The 24673-nt window shown below is 44.0% G+C and overlaps 1 long non-coding RNA gene across 1 annotated transcript in view; it reads left to right on the top strand.

The window, feature by feature from the left end:
- Positions 1-804: 804 nt before the first annotated feature.
- LOC125128830 (uncharacterized) overlaps positions 805-24673 on the top strand; it is a 71175-nt gene continuing 47306 nt past the window's right edge. Inside the window, exon 1 of the long non-coding RNA XR_007135333.1 lies at positions 805-932. This is a non-coding gene — a long non-coding RNA (uncharacterized LOC125128830). The remainder of the gene's footprint in view (positions 933-24673) is intronic.

The raw sequence follows: 24673 nt of genomic DNA, 5'->3' as shown, positions 1-24673 counted from the left end.
AAGAAGTTGTAGAACTGTGCCCAATTTGGGGCATACACGATACCCACCAAATACTGCTACTGGGGCTTTGAACTTGCAGATTGGACCACAACCAACCATGAAACTAATTCAGTATCATTAGGTTGAAGCTATTTTACCTGTGTTTGTTTCTAGTTGATTGGGGGGGTTCTCTCCAGCCCTTCTTGTTGGGATGCATGGCGGTTTCAGTGCTTGGATTCAAGATCACTTTCTCTCCCTCCACAGCCTTGGTATTAGTGCTAAAGTCTCTCTGCAGGGGATTGAGGAACCCAAAGAAAAAAAAATCACAGTGCCTATGTTTCTCTGCTCCTCCTTCTTCCCGTTCTCCACTTACTCACCAGGAAAGGACATGGGGGCTGGGACATGGTATTCGGGTGGGAGGGAGAAATCACCAGAAGGAAACTTGAAACTTCTTCTGTTAGTGGGAGAAAGTGCCGGTCACACCGACTTTGCCCTGGGAATGGGGTGGGAGGGCAGGTGTCAGCCTCTCTGCCTGTGGGCGTGTGTGGCCAGCCTCTTAAATCAGAGCCTAGCGGCGGAACGAATCAGAGCTAACTGTGTGACCCAAAACCCTGCACAACACCCGCCCCCACCCTCAGGCAGAATTAGGCCCATAAGCCTGCAAATCGTCATCGATGGCCATTGACTGACCGAATATCTGAAGATTCACATCCGCTAAAATGTCCTTGCCTGTTTACCTCGTCAATCTCGCATGCCGACGCTAGGTGGCAGCAAAGCGCCGATTCACGAACCGCCCCTCACTGCGTCCTGGCTGACTTCTGACGCAGAACTTAAAAAAAGTGATATTGCAGATTTTCCTTTTAGAGAAAGAGCTACCCATGCAAAACTAGCAGTTTTAAAGAGGACCATGGCGATAACTGAAACGTCAGGATGAAAACTGCTTTCTGAATACGGTAGGCAAACAATCAAAACAAAGAAATGAAAACCCCTAAATCAAGCCATCCATCACTTATGAAACACCGTTGAGGATACGATGCAATTCTGTTTCTGACAGTTCGGGGTTGACAGTTCGATACTGCGGGTGTGTAGGTGACAGAACTTGTGGTTTTCTGAGGCCCCATCTCTGGGCAGCTTGGCAGTTAAAATGCAAAGGTTTTCTGAAAGATTGTTGGCTCTAGAATAGGTAGCTCTGTGTGCTTTAGGGATGTCCCGCTTCTGATTCATGTCTGCAGCGACTGCGGTATTAGTGAGCGTCTTGTAGGTAATGAATGGGCCCCAGGAAGATGTCAGGATGGGGCTTTCTGATGGACAAGGATTAGTTCAGGAGTAAGAATCCATGAACTTTTAAGGCAGAGCCTTTAGAGAGTGGTTGGTTCAAGCTCATCACATGACACAACCTTGTTACAAGCTGCATTCCCGAGGAAGGACAAGGACAAATGGTGAGGGAGGGGGCTGTGAAAACAAGGGCAGCCTGCTAGGGTCCAGAACACTTGAGTCCTGTCTCCCAAAGACCAAATGTTTCTTAGAATTTTGTAAACCCACCCCCATCATCCCTGCTACGCATTCCCACCCTCATACATTTCTCCTCCTACAGGATTTTTTAAACTTAAAAACAAATTAAAGTATAATTAATTTACAATGTTGTACCAATTTCTGCTGTGCAGCAAAGTGACCCGGTCATATTAATACATACATTCCTTTTCTTTAAAAAATTTTTAATTGCAGTTTATTTACAATGTTCTGCCAATTTCTGCTATACAGCAAATTGACCCAGTTATACATATATACATTCTTTTTCTCACATTATCCTCCATCCTGATACATCACAAGTGTATACAGTAGGATCCAATTGCCCATCCACTCCACATGCAACTGTTTGCATCTACTAACTCCAGACTCCCAATCCATTCCACTCCCTCCCCTTCCCCCCCAGCACACACAAGTCTGTCCTCCATGTCCATGATCTTTTTCTGTGTTTATACACATTCCTTTTCTTACATTATTTTCCATCCCAAGAGATTGGATATAGCTCCCAGTGCTATTCAGTAGGACCTGACCTTTTTTTTTTTTTTTTTTTTTAGGGCTGCATCTGCTTATTAGAGCTGCAGCTGCTGGCTTATGCCACAGCCACGGCAATACTAGATCTGTACCGAATCTGTGACCTATGCCACAGCTTGTGGCATTGCTGGATACTTAAACCACTGGGGGAGGTCAGGGATTGAACCCCTATCCTCATGAATACTAGTTGAGTTCTTTACCCACTAAGCCACAGTGGGAATGCTTATCCATTCTATATGTCTATTCTTTCTAAATGTAATAGTTTGCATCTACTAACCCCAAACTCCCAGTCCCTCCTACCCCCTCCCTCCTTCCCCTTGGCAACCACAAGTCTGTTCTCTGTGTCTGAGTCTTCTACAGGATTTTTTAAGAGTGCTGTCAAAGTTCTTTAAGAAGCTAGCCTGTTTCAGCTGTGGCTGTTACACTTTCATAAGCAACCTTCTGGCTGATGATGAGATTTTCAGCTTGTTTGAAAGCTATTCATGTGGCTCTAGAGAAGGCAGGCAGACTCCAAAAGGCCGTGGAGAAGAAGCCAGAATCAGAGCCAGGGGGGTGGCCTTCATACACCTCTTTTTCTCTCTTTCACTATCATCTAAGTAGCCCTGAATTTCAGTGCAGTTGAGAGCTGTAAATTTACAGAGTGTAAGAAAGGGATCTTGCCCAAGGCCTGCGCAGAGGCTCCTACAGCTCCTGTGAGTGCAGCAGTTCAGGGGATCAGGAGTAGGGACCAGAGCAAGGATCTGCAGAAGCCAGGCGGCAGGAACTGGCTCCTGGGGGAAAGAAGTCATCTACTCAGTCTCATCCCTAATGTATCCAAGTGCCCATGTTCCCCCTGAAGGCAGAGCTGTAGGAAACTGCACTGATCTATTAGGGCAGGTCTGGGCAGGCTGGTGTGAATATCCCCTAGTAAGAGTCATTTGGAAGCTCTGGTAGCTGGAGGACCCCTAGAGCCCCATCAGGCACATGTGCAAATGAAGACTGACTGTTGCCCATTTGAAGCCATCACATCATTGTGACTTGCAGAAGTTGGGCTCCTTCCGCAATGCAGGCTATGCAGCCTCTTGGGGCTAGGCCCTAGATCCACACACCTAAGGGGCTTAGGAGCCTACTGAAGGGATTTGCATTGTACATGTGCATGCAGCGTGGTTCAAGGGAGCCAGGAGTCTGGAACAGGGCAAGGTTCCAGGGAGTCTTGGTCATGGTATCCGGTTCTTAGAGCAACCTCCTTATTCTAAACCCTGACTTCCTCACTGGAGAATATTCTCCCTCAAGGCAGAGCTAGTGGAGAATTGACTGCTTGGCCACCTTGCCTGGTTATCATCCCATAATAGAAACCTGGGAGCCCTGTTGGGTTGTTGGAGAGACCTGGGTCCCACCAAGCAGCAAGTCCTAATGGGAACTACCTGTTGTCCATTTCCAGCTGCCTCAGAGTGATTGCAGGGCGTTCACTCCCTCCATCCTGGAGGCTATGGAAGTATCGGGGCTGGGTGACAGCTCCACAGACAACCTGGAAAACCCTGGTTGCTAAAGGTACTGAAAGGGTACCTATTGCACATGTGCATTCAGCAGAGTTCAAGGTAGCCAGGATGTGGCACAGAGCAAGGGTTCAGAGATGTCAGCTCAAAGATGTGGGTTCTTGGGGAGCAAGGCATCTGCCTAATACCAAGCCATAACCTACCCAATGATGCACATTTCCTTTGGAGGTAAGAGCTAAAGAAACTTGGCTGAGACAATAAGGTCCTACTGTACAGCACAGGGAACTATATCCAATCTCCTGGGATAGACCATGATGGAAAAGACTATCAAAAAAAGAATGCATATATATGTATATGTATGACTGAGTCACTTTGCTGTATAGCAGAAATTGACACAACATTGTAAATCAACTATACTTTAATAAAAATAAAACGAACTGGAGTTTGCATTGTGGCTCAGTGGGTTAAAAGCCTGACTAGTATCCATGAGGATGCAAGTGATCCTGGCCTCGCTCAGTGGGTTGGTTAAGGATCCAGGGTTGCTGCAAGCTGTGGTGTAGGTTGAAGATGTGACTCAGATCTGGGTGTTGGCGTGGTTGTGGCTGGTGTAGGCCAGCATCTGCAGCTCTGATTCGATCCCTGGCCTGGGAACTTCCATATGCCGCAGGTGCATTCCTAAAAAGAAAAAAAAAATTTTTTTTTTGAGGGAATAATAAGTCTCTCTCTCAGAGGGAGAGAGAGAGAGAGAAAAGAAACTTGGCTGCCTTGCTCAGGTGGGACCTGGTGGGATGGCCCAGACATCCTCCCATAAGAAACCCCTGGGAGACCTGTTTGCTGGAGTAACCTCGAGTCACATCAAGCGTCAACTCAAATGGGGTCAAACTGTCGCCAGTTTGCAGATGCTGCCTCAGAGAGATTTGCTGGGGCTGGGCTCCTTCCACCCTGGAGGACAGGCGGCTTTGCATCATGGGCCTACTGCACTGACCTGGCTGGCCAAGGCCTTCTGAAGCAATATGTAATGGGCATGTTCCTACAGCTCAGGTCGGGCAAGCCAGGGGTCTGTAAGAGGGTAAGGGTTGGGAAAAGCCATATCTTAGGGATGGGCTCTTGGGTGAATAAGGCCTCTACCTAATTCCAATTCTTTGGACACTGAAGGGCAAGCCTTGGGTGGATAGCTTACACTGTTCCAAATTTACCATGATTAATTAGGTCCTGGATCCATGTTCATGATGATAATAGATGGAGATGTTGTGAGCTATGGTAAGATAGCTAAAGACCAAATTGAAAATGGAGCTCTATGTTGCTTAATTTGCCATAATATATTTCCTGATTTTTTTTTTTTTTTTATGGCCTCACGCATGGCATATGTATGTTCCCAGGGTAGGGGTTAAATCTGAGTGGCACCTCCAGGCAACACTGCATCCTTTAACCCACTACACCGGGCTGGGGATTGAACGCGTGCCTCTACAGCAACCCAAGAGGCTGCAGGTGGAATCTTAACCAGCTGGGCCATGTTGGGAACTCCTGTTTCCTGACTTTTATTTTTATTTTTTATTTATCTTTTTCTTTTTTGGCCATTCCATGGCACATGGAGTTCCTGGGCCAGGGATCAAACCTGTGTCCCAGTGCTCTCAAGATGCCTTCAAATCCCGTTGCGCCACAGCAGGAACTCCTGTCTCCTGATTTATAAAGATAGTTTTACTAATTTTTTTCCCCTGAATTTCAAACTTAGCATGCTTATTGTAAAAAAAAGAAAATTTCTTAATGAAAATTTGTACAAATGCTCTCCAAGTTCTCACAGTGAACGTGGATAGGACAACTGGAGAAGGAGGAGACTGAGCACAAACAAGTGTGGCCTGTTTTTTATTTAGGGGGTTCTGAGCAAACTTCTGGGCATTGCTAAGGACCAAACTCTTCTTCTACTCCCAGTTCTTCGTTTTCTGGGTCTTGTAAAACAGTGCGTGGGAGGAAAAGGCACCACCATATGGGGATCTGGGCAGACCTAGTTTGAAATTCTGTCCCTCTGTGGCTGTGATGAACAACTTGGCATACTTTTGAAAGCTTGCTGTGCTTTTACCTCGGAGTGGGGGATAACGATACTTAACTTGCAGGGCTATTGTAAGGTTAAAAGAAAGATGATCCTTATCAAATGCCTGGTGCTTGGCATGTAGTGGCTCTAAAACAGAAGCAAGTGGACCCAGTCTCCTGTCTAATATCAGAGTAGGCGCTGGGATACACAATTTTATTTCTGACCACGCCCTCAGCCTTTGGAAGTTCCCAGGCCAGGGATCAAACCCATGCCACAGCAGTGACAACCCTGGATCCTTAACCCATTGAGCCGCCAGGGAACTCCGGCACTAGGATATTACAGAATTGCCTGGTCGTGAGATCTGTTGGGAGAATCGCTGCCCTCCTTCTCTCAGAGCTCCTTAGTGTTTGACCAGGACAGTTCTGTCTCCTCCTCCATGAGAGGCCCACATAAATGCAATCACTTCCTCACCCATCCCAGCAGCACTAGGGTTGAGTCAGGAAGAATTCTCTTCTCCCTTCTACACTCCTCTCCTGCTCTCCAAGATGTGTACTTGTTTCCCCTTTGGACATGGCACCCTCCACTTTTTTTTTTTTTCTTTTTTTAAGGGTCACACCTGAAGCTATGGAGGTTCCCAGGCGAGGAGGTCAAATTGGAGCTGCAGCTGCAGGTCTAAGCCACAGCCACAGCAATACATGTTCTGAGCCACATCTGTGACCTACACCACAGCTCACAGCAACACTGGATCCTTAGCCCCCTGAGGGAGGCAAGAGATTGAACCCGATTCCTCATGGGTGCTAATTGGGTCCGTAACCCGCTGAGTAGGAACTCCCAACCCCTTCTATCTTTAACTAAACTGGGTTATTGCCTATTTAAAAATGTGGGGTTTTTTTTGGCATGTATTTTGGGGAGCAGAGGCATCTGAGAGGCACAGTAGATTTGCCTGGCTCCTCAAGCCCAAGAGATACCTGGTTTCAGTGCTCTCTGCCCTGCATGTTGCTCCATTTCAGTGATCTGTCACACAGTGACTACTCCCTTTGCCACCCTCTGGAAGGGAAGAGCCACCCCCCCCTCCTTTTTCTTTTTATGCCTGTACCTATGGCATATGGAAGTTCCCAGGCTAGGGGTTGAATTGGAACTACAGCAGCTGACCTACAATGCAACTACGGCAATGCAGGATTCAAGCCACATCTGTGACCCATATCACAGCTCACAGCAACACTGGATCTTTAACCCACTGAGTGAGGCCAGGGATTGAACCCACATCCTTATGGATACTAGTTGGGTTCATTACCACTGAGCCACGATGGGAACTGTGGCAAGAGCCCTGTTAATCTCTTGCAAAACTAGCCTTGGAAGGTAAGGTGACGGCTTTAGAAAAACAGAGTTATTGTATTTTCAGAAACAGTATGAGAATCTAGGGGCAAAGGAAATATTCAACCTTCATTTTTATTGAGAGATTAAGTCAAGTAACTTTAAGTTTCGAGAAGGAGGAATCTAATTTGGGCAGTTCGAAGTGATGCTTACAAAGTCTCCCACTAGGGCAGCCCCACCTGGGAACAGGCGGTTTAACCCTCCAAGAGTCGTACAAAATGATCTTTTTTGGGGGGAGGGTTGTGTCCGTGTTGAGGGATTGAACCCACTGCCACAGCAGCAACCTGAGCCACTGCAATGGCAACACTGAATCCTCAACCCACTGTACCATGAAAGAACTCCCCAAATGACTGCTAAAATGATTGTTAAAATTTAATCCCAAAGATCTTTACTGTCTCTTATTTTTATAGGTGGTGTAGTTTTCCTTCTGTAAAAAGCACTTTTGAATTGGCTAAGAAAACATAACAGGATTAGAAAAAATTTAGTAAAATTATAAAAATTGCTTTCACTCTTCTCACTTTGCTTAACTATTTTTATTTTTCCATATTATCCTCTTTATGCATACACATATCTATTTAATTGCAATCAATTTGACTATTATTTTGAAAGGTCATATATATAATTTTATACTATGCAATCTTCCTCATGTTTTTATAGAATTACTATTGTAATTTTAATTTCTGTGTAATATTCCATCTTTTTCATGTATCAGAATTTATTAAGTCATTATCAGACTGTTGGACATATTTTGCTCAAATATTTTTAGGTATATAATATGTACCTGGGTTGGTGCAAGGCTGACATTTTTATGCTGCAAGGTAAAGCTCTGTGCCTATATTTTTTTTTATCTCTTTGTTTCCTTAGGGTAGCTTTCTTGAAGTGGGGTGATTGTGCTGAAAGTTGTGAATTTTTTTCTTTTTCTTTTTAGGGCTGCACCTGAGGCACATGGAGGTTCCCAGGCTAGGGGTCTAATCAGAGCTGAAGCTGCTGGCCTGCGCCACAGCCACAGCAATGCCATCTGAGCTGAGTCTGCTACCTACACCACAGCTCATGGCAACACTGGATCCTTAACCCACTGAGCAATGCCAGAGATTGAACCTGCAACCTCATGGTTCCTAGTCGGATTCGGGTTTCCACTGCACAACGATGGGAACTCCCACGAATTTTTTCTGACACTTGTTTTGCATTAACAGTCCAAAATGATTGTACCAATGTTATCTTGTGACAAGAAATAAATGAGTACACTGATTTTGCCCTATGCCTACTGGCATTACGTATTATCATTTTTTTTTACTGTTTTTCCAAAGGCATCATTTTTGATGAAACTCTAAAAGCAAGGTTTACTGCCCTGAAGTTGGCTCTTCTCAGGCCATGTTTATATAATGACAGTGAGGCCTTAATCAGGTAACCGTACTGTCTTTTCTTTTTTTACTTGTGGTATGGATTTTTATTTTTTTTTTCTTAAGGTGGGGGGAAGTGTTCAGCCATTGACTCAGATTCCTATCATTCCTTTGCTTTAACACCTCCAACGAGTTCCTTGAAGACAGAACATATGAAGGGAGGGGTTAGCTGGTGGTGGTGACATTAAGCTGCCCGGTGACTCAAAACAGACCATCACCAAAGCAGGGAGAAGCTGAGTCTGGCACCTGGTGTGTGGGCTTCCCCCACTACTGGTCCTCCCACTCAGGGTGCTGCCTGCAGGAGGAGCTTTGAAAGAACAGAAAAGCATATTATATTTAATACCTAGAAAAAAGCGCAATAGGCAAGGCAGCCTTCTAAAAATTGCTGAGCTTAATAGAAAAGGCTTTTGAAATTGTGTTTAGATCCAGAAATCCTTACTCTGTAGAGCAGATGATTTGAGATGAAAAAAATTAATCTTGTCTGGTGATTCTCTTATTACATTTATCTATGCATATTTATTTACCTGTGTGTCTCAGAAAGGGTCTGATACAAGTTTCCTCTTCTCCAGAGCGAGAATGGAAAATTCAAAAAGAGTCAGGCTACTCTCCATCCAGGCAAGGCAGTGGTGAGCTCTGCTGAAGAGATACGTCGATAAGAATTCAGAGCTTTTGTAGATAACAATGAGACATCACAGAGAGCTGCAGGCAGATAAGCAAGCTATGGGCACAGAGCATATTAAAAAACCCCACTTCTTAAAGAGATTCTGAATATAGGCATAACTCAGTTTATCGTGCTTGACTTTATTGTGCTTTGCGAATATTGCAGTTTTTACAAATAGAAGGTTTGTGGCAACTCTGTGTTGTCAGATGATGGTTAGTTTTTTTTTTTTTTTGCAATAAACTTTTAAAATTAAGGTATGTGCATTATTAGTTATTTTTTAAATTTTATTTTTTAAAATTGAAGTATAGTTAATTTAGTTGTGTTAGTTTCAATTGTACAAGTTTAAGCAAAGTGATTCGGTGATACATATGTATCTAGTATTCTTCAGATTCTTTCCCATTATAGGTTCTTACAAGATACTGAGTTTAGTTCCCTGTGCTATATAGTAGGTTGGGTATGTATCTTGTTTTTTTTAAACATAGTGCTAATGCACACTTAATAAATTTTAGTATAGTGTAAACATAATTTTTTACATGCAGGGAGAAACCAAAAAAATTGTGTGCCTAGGCTTATTGCAATATTCATTTTATTGCAGTATTCATTTTTTACCAAACCTTCAGTATCTGTGAGGTATGCCTGTATTTTGAAATGGAGGCAGTGATCACTTCCTACAGGAAGAAAAATATAAGAAATGAACATCATTCTACTTTTCAAAACAGGGAAATTAATTTGCAAGCTCAGGGAAGGCTATGGATGCAGTGTATTGCTGTTTCCGCTGGCATTTGGGGAAGAGTGTTCTGTCCTATCTCGGTGGAGAAGAGTGTATACTTTCGATTGGACACCATCGTTAGATGTACCCAGACCTGTTGGAACAAATAGTACCCCTCTTCAAGCCTGTGGGACCATCTCTGGTTGAGGCAGAGGACTTTATCCTTGACCTTGTCTTTGTCCTGTTCAAGAGCATGACTCATTTGAGGAAAGAAACATTTTATAATCTGGCAGATGAGACAAAGCTCAAAGCGACCTGGTGATGGCAGGGCAGAGATGTGAAAATAATTTTAGTGGCCTGAAATTAGGCTGAAGCTGAAACTAACATGATGCAGTTAAAAACTTCATAGATTTTAAAAAAAGCAGTTGTTCAAATATAGAACGAGAACTGTTCTGGGAAAAGATCCGGGGGTAATGAGATACAGCAGCTGAAGAAGTAATGGGAATTCAGAGACATGCAGGCTTAGATAAGCGTGAAGACATTGGCCTCTGGACTCTGGCCCATGCTTCCCGGCCTGGGGTCCGCTGTGGACTTGCCATATGAGGAAGAGATGCAGAGCCCCCAGAAGGATTAGGAGGCTTGAGAGAGAGAAAAAAAACCCCAAAAAACCCCACAAAATAGGGGTATTTTAAGAAAGAGTGAGGAAGTGTAAAGGGAGACATACTTTTAAATCTTGAACAAGATTTTATGTACAAGTGGGACTGACTGGTTTTAGGTGGCATCACACGCCAGAAGTAGTTCTCTAAGCCTGTTCTTATAGGCTTCACCCCCTCAGTTCCCAGAAATCATTCTAACAAGTCTTCCCTGAGCACCTGGCAAAAAAATCAGCCCATTATCTTTTTTTCCATACTCCTCTCCCTACTGTGTTTTTCTTCACAGCACTGTTAGCAATTGAATACCAATGATTGCTTGTTTCTGGGCAGTTTTTGAGAGGCAGTCAGATTTGGTGTGGGATGCTAGGTGGTAGAGTCTGACTGCCTGGTTCAGATCCCAGTCCTGTTTCTTTCTGAGCATCTAACCTGTTTGTTAACCTTTGAGAACTCCATCTCATCTATAAAATGGGGAATAATAATTGTACCTGCTTCCCAGGGCAGTTGTAAGCATTAAATGAACATCTTCCTGCAAAGTGCTTAGAAGCACGCCTGCCTTTGTACTCATACTCAATAACTGTTTTCTGTTCTTGTTTTATTATTATTATTATTATTACCACACTAGAATGCAAACCTCTATAACGGCAGGAACTCTGTTTTGTTTCAGTCCTACAAAAAGAGGGTTTAATAGGTGGAAGTTTCAAGCAGCCAGATGGTATTTTGTAGTGAGTGGGAACTTGTCCTAGAACAAAGGTCTTCAAGATCAGGAAAGCTGACTGGAAGGTAATGAATTCAGGCATCAGAGATGTTGAGGGAGAGGCTGGTGGCCCTTGATTTGGAGCTGGGGTACCCTCTGCTGAGGGTGCTCTGTAGCTTCTGAGTGGGGAAGTGACCTAATAAAGGGACAAAGGACATTAACGAGTTTGGTGCCAGGTAGGGTACCTTTGTGTATAAATAACAGAAACAGACTCTGGGGCTTACAGCTACTTGGAAAGCTAGAGAAGCAGGCTTGAAAACAGGTGCAACCAGGTTGGCTCTGGTGGGTCATGAGGGCAGGGGGTCCAGGGTGCTTTAGTCATAATTCTCAGTGATATGGTTCACTGGCTTCTGTTGTGTGAATGGGGTGGACTCTCTCCTGTGAAGGCTCACAAAATAGGAAATTCAACCAAGTAGAAATTGGATTGCATGGCAAATGTCCCTTGACCCCACTTGCTGAATATGCATCTTCCCGGTGAGCTCTCATGTTGGGAGGACAGTCTTGGCCTGCAGGAATTTGTGCTCAGCCCCAGTCAGCATGCTCTCCTTTTGGATTTCTTTTGCTTGGGGATATGCAGTGTGTCTCTTCATGGTTATATGCAGTTGAGGCTGTCATGAGGGACTTGGTTCTCACTGTAACCTTAAAAAAAATTGTTTTCAATGGCTGCACCCATGGCATATGGAAATTTCCAGGCCAGGGATTAAATTGGAACTGCAATGGCAATGGCGGATCCTTTAACTCACTGCCCTGGGCCAGGGATCCTACCTTCTCCTCTGCAGCAGTCAAGCCACTGCAGTAGGATTCTGAACCCACTATGCCACAGTGGAGAACTCTTCAGTATAACCTTAATGGTCTTAATGGTTCATGTAACCTTATTGTGGTTTTTTGTTTTTTGTTTTTGTCTTTTTAAAGCTGCACCTGAGGCACATGGAGTTTCCCAGGCTAGGGGTCGAATCAGAGCTGTAGCTGCTGGCCTGTACAACAGTAACAGCAACGAGTCTGCAACCTACACTATAGCTCACGGCAACACTGGATCCTTAATCCACTGAGCAAGGCCAGGGATTGAACTTTTGTCCTCATGGATGCTAGTCAGATTTGTTTCTGCTGAGCCACAATGGGAACCCCCTCACCTTAATGGTCTTAATGATCTCACACTAATAGTAACCTTGTAATATTAACAAAAATGATTGCTACCATGTTTGAGAATGCACCCAGTGCCGAGCACTGGGCCTGGCCATTCACAGCCATACTTCTTTTAATCCTCATATCCTTGAGGAAGTTATTATATTTTTCCATTTTATAAGTGGGGAAACTGAGGCTGTCAAATGTTAAGTAACTTTCCTGAGGTCATTGAGTGAGGGAGTATGGAGCTAGGATTTTTAAGCCTTTGTATTTATTTATTTTTAATTAAATTTTTTTTTGGTCTTTTTAAGGCCACACCTGCGGCATATGGAAATTCCCAGGCTAGGGGTCGAATTGGAGCTATAACTGTGGGCCTACACCAACAGACACAGCAACAAGGGTTCTGATCCACATCTGCCACCTACACCACAGCTCACGGCAAGGCTGTGTCCTTAACCCACTGAATGAGGCCAGGGATCGAACCCTCATTCTCATGCATACTATTTGGGCTTGTTACTGCTGAGCCATGATGGGAACTCCTGTAAGTGTTTTTTGGACCCCAGAGTCTGTACTCTCTTCTCCCACCACATAGGTGGAAAATCGAAGGTGAAGGGATCCTCTGCCTCTCCCTTTGCAAAATAACAATAGAAGAGGAGCCTTGGCCTGGATCCTGGTCTTCTGTAACTTACTTCATTAAACAAATATGTTTACTTTTGAAGTAAAAAAACTCCTGAACAATGAAACCCTAACCTTGGCCCTTGGCTCAGCCACACAAGTGCACTAAAGTCATAGCAGGCATGTACAAGTTGCCTTGGTGAAGGTGCAAGAGGAGAGCCACTCTTACATCTCTTCCTGGCTACTGCCACCCTGGGAAGAACATGCAGTGTGGTGCCTGCTCCCTTTCCTTGGTTTTGTTTTCTTTTTTTAAATTTTATTGACGTATATTGCTTTACAATGCTGTGTTAATTTTTGCTGTAGCGCAAAGTGATTCGGTTATACATATACGCATATCCACTCCCATGTAGGTTATCACAGAATATTGAGTAGAGTTCCATATATTATACAGCAAGTCCCTGTTGACCATGCATTCCATATACCATAGTGTCCATGTGCTGTTCCAAGCTGCAAACCCTGTCTTGTCTTGTCTCCATTTTCCTCTTCTCTCCCTTCCCCTCTCTCCCCTCACTTCCCCCCCTCTTCTCTTTTGTTGTCTTTCGCTTAGCTTAAGAATATTCCATTTCCTTCTCCGCTTTTGCCCAGATATCTTAAGAAAATCTCCCTCATTTACTTCTCCTTCCTTTTTTTTTTTTTTTTTTTGGCTATGCCCATGGCATGAGCAAGTTCCCAGGTCTGGGACTGAAGGATGGAACCTGAGATACTTTGAGTCTTTTTTTTTTTTTTTTCTTTTTAGGGCCATACCCATGGCATATGCAAGTTCCCAGGCTAGGGGTCCAATTGGAGCTGTAGCTGCTGGCCTAAACCACAGCCACAGCTATGCCAGATCCAAGCCATGTCTGTGACCTACGCCATAGCTCATGGCAATGCCGGATCCCCGACTCACTGAGCAAGGCCAGGGATTGAATGCGCATCCTCAAGGATACTAGGTGGATTTGTTTCCAGTGTACCACAATGGGAACTTCAACAACAGCGAGTCTTAACTGCTAGTCCAGTTAAGGAACCGGGGAACTTGCATTAACTTTTTTTGTCTCATCCATTTTCCCTTTTAATTTGTTTGGTTTATTTGTGGACCAAAAAAAGCACTCTTATTAATAAATGCACAAAAATTGCTACCAATGTATCTGTGTAGAGAAAAGAAAGTTCTAGATCTGATGTCATGTTAGACAACGGGGATAGTCAGGATCTAAATGAGCAAAAACATCTCAGGGCTGTGCGCTAAGAAGTGGAAGGCAGAAAAACAATTAAATCAGAAAAGTTCATGCTTTCGAGGGTCTCTCAGTCTAATTTTATTCATTATTTAAGATCATTTTTTTGGTGTTCATTTCTTACATCATACTTACCACCTTCCCCCCAAGTGGTTTTTCTTTCTGCAAATGTGTATCATTTTATCTCAAATGAGTACTTTTGAGGTGAAAACAAGTTTTTGTAGGTGGTTTTGGAAGCTAGCCACCTTTTGTAAAAATAATTCTATGGGGGAAATGCCTTGTAAGTACATGAAACCTGACTTAGACACAAATGGGCACCTTCCCTTTGTAGGTGGGGGCTGCCTGCTGGGGCTTTGTTGGAACACTTCTCTAAGTCACTCAGCTGAGTTGTGGCCAACAGAAATCTGTATCTGGCACCATCTGGTGTCTAGGGGAAAGGAAGTGCTGCTCTTAACATTTATTCTAAGACTTGAACTTATCATGACACCAAGAAAACCCCAAGTTGGAAATGATACCCAGAGAGGTAGATACAGGCTTCTAAATGGGTCCTGTTATCTCCACCAACCATTCCCTTTAATCTTCGGTTTTTAGCTTTCTGCCTATCCTCCTGTCATGGCTCATCTCTGCCACCTTTCCTGGCCCATGCCACTCTTCTTCTGTCTGGGATGCTTTCCTTGACCCCATCAGTGAGCCACTCCATCCGTAGAAGTCAGTTGGTAGTCTGGGAATGTACGTAGCTGTTGGGAGATCAGGGAGCAGGACGCTGGGAATCTTGGTTTTCCATTGACAGGAGAGGGAAGGTGCAGGGTGAAATGAGCTCAGGGCTGTGAAAGTGTCTGTTGACTGTGGCCTGCATGGTGATGATGATGGTGATTACGCATGATGCAAAGCTTGTGCAGGAGAAGAAGGAGGGGGTGTTCAATTCAGTTATTCCTGGAAGAAAGTAGCAGCCCTACAGCGTACTCCAGAATAGACCGTCAAGAGAGTCTCTTTCTGGTAAAAACTTGTCATGAAGAGTAGAGTAGGTCTGCAAGGCTTACATCAAGCAGAAGGCCCAAAGGGCAGCAGGGGAGTTCGATAGAGTCTCCTCTTCTGCCTTTCATTTCAGAGTTGATTTTTTTGATAATGTCAGTGATGAGGCCATGGCTTTCTGAGAGTGAGGTAGGGAATAGTAGACAGGAGGAGCTAAGAATGTGTAGATCTTTTAGGAGAAGAGCCTCAGGTGTACAAGGATGGTGACAGGGTGGTTACCTGTGGGACTGTCAGCAAACACTGAGGCATCTTGGTTTTTGAAAACTACCGTTGTGGTTGACAAACCAGAGCTCCCTAAAATATTATCCCTGGCATCTAGCACCATTCTCCAAGCACCCATGATGGATGATGCACACCAAGATGTATGATTCAGTTAGCAAGTTGCTTATTCTGTCTTTGTTCATTACATGCTAGTCTTTGGCTAACAGATATAAGAGGAAACTGTAAAAAGAAAGGACAGGGCCTCTTCCTTGAGCAGCCCTTGTTCCTAATGAGAAGAAAATAATTGTATGTAGGAATCCATGGTGGCAAGATGCAAGGCAATAAATAATGCAACGTGGTACCATGTATACAAACCATAAATGTAGGCACACAAGGAAGGTCAGGGCCCCCATGGGTTGGAATGGCTGGGGAAAGCTGCATGAAGGAGTTGAGTTTGAACTGGTTCTTAAAAAGGGGGAGGATATCATATTTACAGAGAAGAAGGAAGGCACAATGGGTGAAAGAATATAACCACCAGCTGAAAGAGGAACAAGGAATGAACCTGGTTAACTGGCAAAGGGAAGAGTTTCAACTGAATGAGAATTGGGAGTTACAAACAGGCCAACAAGAGCACACATTCCTGTTAGCCAGTGAAGTGTTGATTCTTGATTCTAAAGGCAGTAAGGAGCCCCTGAAAATGTTTGGCAGGGAGAAATGAGATGTCTAGAATCAAGTCATATTCAATATTTGTGTAGACTCACTTGGAAGAATCCTTTGAGAACATAAAAGTCATACTTCTCATTTTACAGCTGAGGAAGCTGAGGTGCAGAGAGGCAAGAAGTCTGTCCCAGCAAATTGGCAGGATGGCTAGGTCTCTGATGCCACCCAGTGGTCCAGGGGTCCTCCCTGCAACGTTTCAGGGTCCTGTGCTCTCTGGAACACTGCAGTTTTGAAGATGAGGTTCAAGTCTGCTTGTGGTCACCACCTGTTGGTCAGTGAGGCTCAGCCTGTGCCCCTTCCTGGTCTCAGCCCCTCTTTGTCCCCCTGGGGTTTGAATATCCTCCAAAGAGAAGAATCTTCCTCTTGGCTTTGAGATCTGAGTTCAAACAATGAGTGTATCTGGAGTGAGGGTTGGGGGGTTGGAAATATGGCTGATGACTGATTTGTCATACAGCTTGGACGTTTGTTCTTTCATCAGATATTTATTGAACACCAACAAGGTAATAAGCACCATGTGACATATTGAGGAGACAACTGGGTTTTTCAAGCTGGAGGAAAACATGGCAATTAGGAAGTGCCATGAGGGAGGTATGAAATAGGGAGCCATAGGAGCGCAGGAAGAGGCCACTAAAACCAGTGTGGGCAGGGGATGAGCAGGGTGATGGACAGTTAGGTCAAAAGCTAATGGGAAGGGACTTTCCAGACAGAAGAAAAGTCCAAATAAAGGTGGGAGTTGGGAGGGAGATAGAGACAGAGATGGGGCAGAGGTTCAGGGTGGGGGATGGGCAACCCTGAGTGCTCAGGGTCTGCTCTAGGGCTCAGTGTCTGAAACACTGCCTGCTGGCCAGGTGGTATGAGGGGTGAGAGGGGAAAGGTCAGGGGAGCAGATAGTGAAGACATTTTGAGACCATTTAAGGAACTCCGATTTTAAATGACAAGTAGCAGGGAGCCATTCTTCTATTCAATAAGAACTTAGGGAACACCTACTCTGTGCCAGAAATTGTTCTAAGCCCAATGTTAATCTCAGTCATTCGTTCAAGCAGTTCTTAATGAGACAGATGCTATTATGAACCCATTTTACAGCTGAGGAATTGCAAGGCCCAGGGAAGTTAAGTCACTTGCTCACGGTCATTCAGATAGTAATGAGGTAGATGGGATTTGAAACCACTCAGTCCAGCTTCAGGGTACATAATCTTAGCCATCATTCTCTGTGGCCTCATTTAATTTGAATAGAGAATGACATGGCCAGGCAGAAGTTTGAGAAAGAGGACTTTGGCTGCAGTGAGGGAAGAACCTGGCTGTGAGGAAACGAGCTTGAGGAACTGGTTTGAGAAAGGTCAGAGTGTAAGAAGAGAGCTGTCATCTGCAGCCACCTGGAAGTGCTGTCCCAGAATCCAGAGTCTGCTGCTGCTTCCTGCACGGTGACATGACAATTTCCTGACTGTTACTTTTTTAGGTGCTGGAATGGACGCACATCTGTGGATGTTTAGGAGAGAGCAAAGGAGATGACTGAGAGGAGGGAGGAGGGGCAATGATAGAATTAGGAATCACCCAGAAGAGGTCAGGTGGACAGAAAGCAAGAGGGGGTGGGGCATAGAGGGAGGGTGTGGGGCATAGAGGGGAAGGTCCTGGCAGCAGTAGATGAACCTGGCACGTGCAGAAGACTCCCTCAGGACATTCCCAGAGGGAAGGCCTTGGGAGCACCATTCCCAATATGGGCAGGACCCAGGAGAGAGGACATCCCAAGGGAAAGCGTGGGAGGCCCTTGGTGGAATCAGGCTCTGTCTGGTGTGAGCGCCAGGGGTGTAAGGGGCAGGCCCTGCTCTGCCCAGGTCAGCTCTGTGCTCCATCTGCACAAGGCTGTGTAATGCCGTCTGCTTCACAGCTCCAACAAGGCCACCCCCTCCCTGGCTGCTTGGCTTCTTCAGCAGAGCCTCCAGGGAGAGTAACTCACACAGGTAGTGGGCTGGGGAAAAGCAGCAGCTCCTCCAACCCGGGCTGACCTACCATTGTCCAGCCTTGCCTTTTCACCTGCAGGGTGTCCCTCTTTGCCACTGTGGGAAGGGAAGGTAGAAAGAAACGGCTGAATGGGCCTGACCTGGGAGGATGCTGTGCTCCAACCTTCACATCCCCAATTCCCTAATATCCTGCACAGTGCTTAGCATGCAGTCATGCTTAAGAAGCACTGATGGATGGGTGGCTATCAGGAAGTCCAGCAAAATCCAATTTATGGCTGGGGATATTGAAGATATTAGAGATAGATAGATACCGGGGGTCAATGGTGTGTACAGAGTTTTGCATTTTGGAAAAGTTGGGGAAGAATTGGGTGGGCACCCTTCCTGCTGTGGAGGGGGACAGTTGCTTCTGCGGCAGGCCACTTCCCTCTGAGATCCTATTCTTTTTGAAACAGGGAGAAGTGACCTGTTCTGAGAGGTTAAAAGCTCGTTTTGCAAAAAAAAAGAGCACATTTTGCAAGAAAATCCAGCTGAGCTGCCGAGTTACAATGGGAAGGGTGGTGGAGGCTGTCCTTGCCTTCCCACCCCCTCTCCCCACTGCAAGCTGACTCATTCCCCTCTGTTGCAGACAGATTGCGTCTTGCGTGGGAGCCGCTATGCAGAGCTCAAAGCTGTTCCCTGAGAATTACAGGAATTACAACCTGCTGAAGGGAACAATTGTTCTAAATATGTTCTTTTAATGATACTTTATTTTTATGATCATTTCATTAATGGGTTCCTAAGAGGAAACAGCAGGTCCCACTGTCTTTAGAAAATCATTTGCTTTTCTCCTTGGGGGCCCCTGGTCTATTGGCTCTGAATTCTAAACCCTGCAGTGTCAGGTCAGGCCTGACTCTTAGTGCCTCTGTGTCTGGACTGAGTCCCAGGTTAAAATCCCTTGGCAAGGCTGCTGCCTTCGGATCAGAGTCTCTGGGCATTCTCCCTCCCAGCAGATGGCATCATCCAGGGACCTGATGACTTTGCATGGCCCCGAAAAGGCATTATTGGCTCATTATCACCAGGATCTGTCAGAATAGAGCTGACAGCTGTCAAGGCCTCCAGGGCAACAGGAGGGAGCAGCTATTGTGTGCAGGATTTTTCCGGGTACCCAGGCCAAAATCTTACCTCCGCAGGAAAGGACCTTGTTGGCAGGGACCCTCACTGCTTGTGTGCTCACCTCTCAACCCTGAATGATGGCTTTTGAGAGACTCTTCCTAGTTTGCAAAGCTCTGGTAGTGTCTGGTGGCCACTGATAAAGCAGGTGCCATTCACATCAGTTTCTGTAGTGTGACTATGAATGAGAGAGGGCCCTCTGAGCAGCAAGACCTATACTGAATATTATTATGAGTCAGGCTGTACAGAATGCCCAACTGGCTTGTTAATCTGGTGCAATTGAACCACTGTTTGCTGGATGCCAGCTAGAGGCCTGGGGAGGAAAAGTGAAAGGAAGGCCCAGCTTCTAGGAGCTCACAGATTAGCATATGATTCCCAAAGAATTCCATGAAAGTGCTAGGAGCTGAGCTTCCTCATATATAAAATGGGAGTAATGAAAACCTAATGGTGAGCTTGGAAGGATTTAAAGGAATACCTCATGAAAAAGCATTTTGTATGTTGCCTGGCACATGGTAAACACACATTATTTGTTGAAGAAATAAATGAATAAAAGATGGATCAAAAGGACAAAGGAGAGTCAAGCATGCATGTTGTGCAGATATTGTAACTTAGGTGAAGTCTAAATTAGCATCTAAACCCATTCCAGGTGGGGGGAAGGAGAGGTTAGTATGGGAATGGGTTGACCTATTTTCCAAGTCAGGCAGTGTGAAGGCTGGAGGCTGACTGTCAGAATCATCACAAAGTGAGCATTAGGTTGGATTGGAGACCCAACGCCAAAGAAAAAGTGGGCCTTATGTGACTGCTGGCATCCAGGGTGCAGTGTCAGTGAGGGTCAGAGGGGGAGGGCAGGGTGAAGGGAGTGTGAACAGAATACGTGAGTAGTTTTGGAGGCCCACCTGATAGGATGGCGTCTCTGCTGGAGGGTGTGTTTGCATGGGCTGGCCTTGTCTTTGAAGGGGGTTGAGGAATGAAATTCCCTCCAGGAGGCACTTATATTCATCTCTAACTCCTTGTTCTGAGCACATAGTGTTAAATTAATGCATGTTGTTTTCCTTTGCATTGCTTTCGCCAGTTCTGGTTCTGAGGGTAGCATAATAGTTCAGAGTGTGCACTGCAGGGCCATAGGCTCCTGTGTTTACATCTGCTTTGCCACTTACTAGGTGTGTAGCCTTTTTGGACAGTCTCCCTTGGCCTCAGTTTTCTCATTTGTTAAATATTAATAACACCTCATAGGGAATGTTATAAAGATTGGATGAGTTAGTATAAGTAAAAGGCCTAGAATAGTGACTCACACATTCCTTTTTTTTTTTTTTTTTTGGTCTTTTTGCCATTTCTTGGGCTGCTCCTGCAGCATATGGAGGTTCCCAGGCTAGGGGTCCAATTGGAGCTGTAGCCACTGGCCTACACCAGAGCCACAGCAACGCGGGATCCGAGCCACATCTGCAACCTGCACCACAGCTCACAGCAATGCCAGATCCTTAACCCACTGAGCAAGGCCAGGGATCGAATCTGCAACCTCATGGTTCCTAGTCGGATTTGTTAACCACTGAGCCACGATGGGAACTCCAACATTCTAAATTCTCTAAAACTTCTAGGCTTTATTATTATTACTTTCACTGTTGAAATAAAGATCTTTGTGATTCTGGTGGATAACCAAGTAAGAGAGTCCTGATGTGGAAGAAGGACCTTTGGAAATCCTGCATTATTGTATCCTAATAGCCAGGGTCTGGCACATAGTAGGTGCTCAATAAATACTTGTTATTTTGAGTTGTGTAGAGTGGAGTTGAATGGGGAAGGGTGGATGGGCCTGGGGCCCTTTAGGCAATTGTCTGACTTCAGGAAGGTAAGGGTTTCTGGGACTGGGATTGCAATACAGGCATAGTTGGAATCCTTGATAAAAGATTTGGGGGCTGACCAGAAATGGGAAGTAGGGGAAGCAAGGAAGAGGGAGGAGTGAGAATGACTCTGACTGTGGCCAGCTCCATCCTTGGATGGCAGAAATCTGGTTTGAATATATGCTCTGCTTTTTACTTTGGATAGGATGGGAGTTGGGATGGGGATAAATATTTTTCATCATCTGGTGTCTTATCTGTAAAATGGAAGTGATAATACCAAAAATATTTCCTCTTTTTCTAAGTCATGTGTTTGTTAGTAAGGATCAAGGGAGACTCTATCTGTGAAGGTACTTAATCAAATGTAAATATCATGGAAATATTATGACTAGTATAATTTTCTATCATTGAAACCTTGATTCTCTGGCATATCCTCAACTTTTCCATCTCAGTGATATTTGCACTTTCAGACAGTCTAGAAAAAAATCAATGGAATGAATGATGAATGCTGAAAAAAACCATTGTTATGCAAGAGAACATTCTGATATTTTTTTAAAATTAAAAAATTAAAGTATAGCTGATTTACAATGTTATGTTAATTTCTGGTATACAGCAAAGTGATTCAGTTATGTATGAAGGGGGTGGAGGAAGGAAGCTCCCTCCAGGAGGCACTTAGGTTCATCTCTAACTCCTTGTTCTGAGCATAGAGTTAGTGTTAATTTTTTTCTAGTGCACATGACCCCATTATTTTTTAATATTGATTAATTCTATGTAGTAAAGACATGTATATAGAAGGAAACAACTCCCTTCTCTCTTGAAAGAGGGAGTGCCACTTCCTTTCTTTTTGCAAGGTGGCTGTGATAGGTAAATCTGATTATTTTCCACAAATTAGTGAGAAATGAGAGGGGCGAACTAAGGAAGGTTGTAATTAGGGAAGTAACACAGTTCTTTAGGGGAGTTACTTCCTAGTTGCATTTGGGGAACATTGGGACAAGAGTGATTAAGAGAGTGAGTGGTTTTAACTGCTTCCATGTAGGTGAGGTACCTTGAAGTGCCACTATCTGTTCTCATATAGACATGTTTACCACTTCCTCCTCCTTTTTATTGACTGTCAGCAGTACTTGACGAGAAGAATAACACACATACTTTGCCCCTCAGATCCCCTTCCCACAGATGGTGATTAATATGTTCATTTGCTTAAAAATATTAATTAAATGACTATACTACCCAAGGCAATCTACAGATTCAATGCAATCCCTGTCAAATTATCAATAGCATTTTCCACAGAACTAGAACAAAAATTTTTAAATAGTAAAAGCAATCTTGAGAAAGAAAAATGGATGTCTTTGGTTAGTCTGTGTCTTTTGTGCTTCCACACAAACTTTATTTTGTTTGAGTTCTGTGAAAAATGTCCTTGGTAATTTGATAGGGATTGCATTGAATCTGTATATTGCCTTAGGTGGTATAGTCATTTTGATAATATTAACTCTTCCAATCCACGAGCATGGTATATCTTTCCATCTATTTGTGTCATCTTTGATTTCTTTCATCAGTGTCTTAGAGTTTTCAGAGTACAGATATTTTGTCTCTTTAGGTAGGTTTACTCCTAGGTATTTTATTCTTTTGGATGTGATGGTAAACGGGATTGTTTCCCTGGCATGTTTTTAAATGACAGTTTTTTCAAGAGGTGCTTTAGGTTCACAGTAAAATTGAGAGGAAGGTGTGGCTATTTCCCTTCCCACATATGCATAACCTCCCCCATTAGAAACATCCCCCACCAGAGTGCTAGATTTCTTATAATTAATGAACTTATAGTGATCATAATCACCACAAGCCCATAGTTTTCATTAGTGTTCACTCTGAAAGTTTTTATCATGAATGGATGTTGGATTTTGTCAAATGTTTTTCTGCATCTATTAATAGGATCATACGATCATGTGATTTTTTTTTTTTTAGCCTGGTGTGAGATTGCATTAATTGATTTTCAAATGTTGAACCAGCATTGCATATCCCACTTGGCCATGGTGTATAATTCTTTTTATACATGTTGGATTTGACTTGTCAATATTTTGTGAGGATTTTTGCATTTATTTTCACAAGAGATATTGACCTGTAGTTTTCTTTTCTTGTGATGTCTTTGTTTTCTGCAGTAGGGTAAAACTTCATCAAATGAGTTAGAAAGAGATAACTTTGTTTCTATTTGTTGAAAATTATAGAGAATTGGTATCATTTCTTCTTTAAATATTTGATAGAATTCACCAATGAACCCATCGGGGTCTGATGCCTTCCTTTTTGGAAGGTTATTAATTATTCATTCAGTTTATTTAATAGATACAAACACATGCATGGAAATGAACATTCAGATACAATGGTGCTTCATTCACAATTTTTTGTTGGGGTAGGGGATCTTTAATGGAAACAGGATTTTTCTTAGGATACAGATGTGATGGAATGAGGAATGGGTCTGCTAGGGCTCTTTTAGCATGAGGTAGTGCTTCTCAACCTCCTCCAATTTTTGCTAGATAGTAATTTTACTTCATGTAGAGAACGATAGTAATTATATGACACAGTGGGGTTTACTGTGGGGACTGCTGATCACATGAGGGGCCTGGCTATGTAATTCTTTTTTTAAAATCCATTTATTTATTTATTTATTTATTTATTTATTTATTTATTTATTTATTTATTTATTTATTTATTTGCTTTTTTAGGGCTGCACCTGCAACATATGGAAGTTCCCAGGCTAGGGGATTCAGAGCCTCAGCTGCTGGCCTATGCCACAGCCACAGCAATGCGGGATCTGAGCCGCATCTGTGACCTACATCACAGCTTGTGGTGATCCTTAACCCAAGGCAAGGGATCAAGGATCAAGGCAAGGGATTGAATCCGCATCCTCATTGATCCTAGCTGGATTTGTTAACTGCTGCTGCCCTGCAACTCTTTTCCCCAGTCCCAGTTCAGCAACCCTGGAGACTTTAAGGGAATGAAATTTCCTGGCATGCCAGTGACCCATTTGCAGATGCTGGTAGGAAGCTCTGACTTGAAGAATCAACTTGTCTTGCTCAGGGGAGAGAAGCAAGGCCCATGAGCTTCATTGATGAATATTACATTGGAACCAAAGATCATGGTCAATTTGAAGTACAGCATTCATTCTTTAGGACTCTCTCTAGCTCAGGTCACCAGCAGTTAAATGATGCTTATTGAGTGCCTATTGAATGCCATGCTCTGTGCAGCAAGCAGAAAGCCCTGTGGAACATGCCTTCATCCTTAAGAGGAGGAGGAAAGCTGTCTGGAATCTCTGAGACTCTCAGCCCTAAAGTGGGAGGGCTTTTCTGCTTTATTGGGTCGGGACACAGACCTCTGGCAGTCAGGTGGTGGTAGGCAATGACAGCGTCTATGGCTCTAGTACTGTAGCTGCTTCTTAGACTGGAATAGCAGATTCAGAAAAAGCAGTAACAGGAGGGAACTGACTTGGCCATAGCTGAAGGTTATCTTCTGGGGACTCTGGAAACTTAATGCCTTGGTAGAATTTTTGAGAGTTTTAGAGATCTCAGCATTGAAGTAGGAGATAAAACTGGCTGATACCAGTTTTATGAGCACATGGAGACATTTCTTGGGGACTACCCAAAATAGATGTAGAGAATTAGGAGAGACATTGTGCTCCTATAATAATAGATAAAGGTG

Source organism: Phacochoerus africanus, chromosome 6 (assembly GCF_016906955.1).
Source record: "Phacochoerus africanus isolate WHEZ1 chromosome 6, ROS_Pafr_v1, whole genome shotgun sequence".
NCBI lineage: Eukaryota > Metazoa > Chordata > Mammalia > Artiodactyla > Suidae > Phacochoerus > Phacochoerus africanus.
This window is presented reverse-complemented; position numbering and strand designations above follow the sequence as displayed.